We start from the raw sequence: 2,500 nt of genomic DNA, 5'->3' as shown, positions 1-2,500 counted from the left end.
GTATATCGTAGTTGTCTCTGGTTCGGCAGCACATCTGCAAAAGACAAGGAAGGAAGCGAGCCGTGTTCAGCAGGCTGGAAGAAATGGGGTGGCCAGTAAATTGCTCGCGTTGTTGAGGGAGCAGGAAAAGCGCGCGAACACTGGCCAATGGAGCGCGAACCGTGAGACCGTGCCTACTCACTTGTCATATTTAGGAAGTGCGTCTGCGTTGATACGAGCAAAGGCACGGGTGACATAGCAGGAGCACACAGATGTACGGACAAGGTTTTTTTTTCAAGAGGAAGCTCGCGTGAATTCCATCTAGACATCGATCGCATTTGTGCTGTACAGATATGGAGGGCCATTTTCGTGTAAGAGCGGGTCAAACGCATAGTAACGGACAATAGCGAATTGTGTCAGGAGGGTGCGGAATAGGTGAGAAGGGGGGACGACAGGGTGTCTAAGTGCAAGTCGGGATGATAACATGAGAGCAAGCGGGCAAGGGAGATGTGGGGAACGGCGGAGGGAGCAAGAGGAGGGAGCGGGGAGGGGCGGAAGGGGCGATCGTCCTTAACACATCGCAAGCCGTAGCTCGCTATATAAGATGTCTATTTCATGTACAATGTCTATACGATGTGAGGAGTATTAATAATAATACCTACCGTCAATGGTGCAGATACAGTTGTGGCGGAAACGCACGGGAGGAGGGGGGGACCATAGGGAAGCGAAGTGGTTCACGTGAAGCCGTTGGGCGGTGCGCACGGTTTACTGAAGGGAAAGGAGGAGAGAAAGAACAGAAGGCGCAGGCAATAAAGGGACCGGTGAATGGGGAAGGGGCGTAAGATGAGGGTGCGACGGGAGAGGAAGAGGGGAGAGGAAGGGTAGGGGAAAGGGAAGGAGAAGAGAAGGGAGGGACAGGGAGACGGAGGGGAAGAAGGAGGAGGAAGAAAATAAGTGGGGAGAGGGGAGAGAAGAAAGGGGTGGAGTGAGGAATAATCGATGAAAAGAGTCAAGGGGACAGAAAGATATTAGGAGGGGGAAAGTAATGATATAGGGGCACGGGGAGGGTGGGCAGAGGGGGGAGAGTGGAGACTAAGATAGCAGGCGAACGCGAGGATCCGGGAAAGTGGGAACGGAAAGGTGGTCTAGGGGAATGGGGAGGGCGGGTGATGCGAAATAGGCGACAATCAATGAGGGAAGCGGGCGAGAGGGGAAGAGGAAGAGCTCAGACGAGTCCAGAGGCGGATAGCTATATGGTAAGGCAATATGTAATAAGGTACTAAGAGGGGAGTGGAAGTAAGTAAGGTGGATAGAGGAGAGGGAGGAAGTGTCATAATAGAGAAACTATGCTATAGTAATAATAGTAGGGTAGGTATAAGTAGCTATATGAGGGAGAAGGGGGTAAAGGATAGGGCTGGGGTAGGGTGAGAGGTAGAGTCATAGGGGGTATAGGGGATATGAGAAGGGGAGGGGGGAGGAAGGGCGCGGGGGAAAGAGGGAAGGAAAGCGTGGGGGAGGAGGGGGAGGGGAAGAGAGGGGGAGGGGAGGGGAGGGTAGAAGAGAAAAGGGAGGGAGAAGAACGGGAAGGGGAAGGTGGCAAGGGAGGGGAGAATGTAGAGAGGGCGGAAGGGGAGAAGGGAGGGAAGTGGAAGGGAGAGAGGGACGGCGAGGGAGGAGGGAGAGGGGTGGGGGGAGAGAGAGAGGAGAGGAGAGAGAGACGAGAGAGAGAGAGGAGAGGAAAGAGAGAGAGAAGAGAGAAGAGAGAGAGAAAAATAGTGAGAGCAGAGAAGGCATGATATAGATCGAGGAGAATGAAATATATAGATGAGATATAGAAGATAGATAGATAAATAGATAGGAGAATATAGAGTGTATAGATAGATAGATAAGTAAGCGAAGAGGCGGAGGGGAGGGGAAAGGGAAAGGAGGAGGAGGGAGGACGAAGGTGAGGGGAGCGGAGGGAGATAGAGTGAGCGATACGATAGATAGAGCGGAGAAGAAGGTAGAGAGAGAAGAAGGAAAGAGTGATAGGCATCGAAAGAAGGGTAGAAATGATGGATTGCGGAGAATAGAAAGGGGAGATGGATAAGATGGAGGGAGTATATGATACGGAGGGAGGGGAGCGGGAGTAGAGGTAGGAACAGAAGACGATCGAGAGGAAAAGAATGGGAGGTAGTGATAGAGGTTGATGAGGGATGGAAATAGAAGAGTCGGGAGGGGAGGGTAGATCGACGAGGAGGAGGAGGAGGAGGAATGCTAGGGAGTAAGGGTAATAGATGATAGATTAGCGATGTCGCGTCGCAAATAGAAGTTTATTATATATACTAGATATAACTAACCGACACATCCGCACTCTTAACTACTATACACCTATACTGTGCTGCCTGTGCGCCTGCGCGTCGGTGGCGTGCGTGCTGTGCGCTGCTTGCGTGCGTCCGGTGCGTGCGTGCGTGCAGCGAACGCGCTTCAGTATCGTCATGAACTTTACGTAAACAGCCTAGTATATCTGAGAGTGTTCAAC

The sequence above is a fragment of the Priapulus caudatus genome, unplaced genomic scaffold (genome assembly GCF_000485595.1).
Source record: "Priapulus caudatus unplaced genomic scaffold, Priapulus_caudatus-5.0.1 Scaffold780, whole genome shotgun sequence".
NCBI classification, from domain to species: Eukaryota; Metazoa; Priapulida; class Priapulimorpha; order Priapulimorphida; family Priapulidae; genus Priapulus; species Priapulus caudatus.
Note: the sequence above shows the minus strand (reverse complement) of the source record.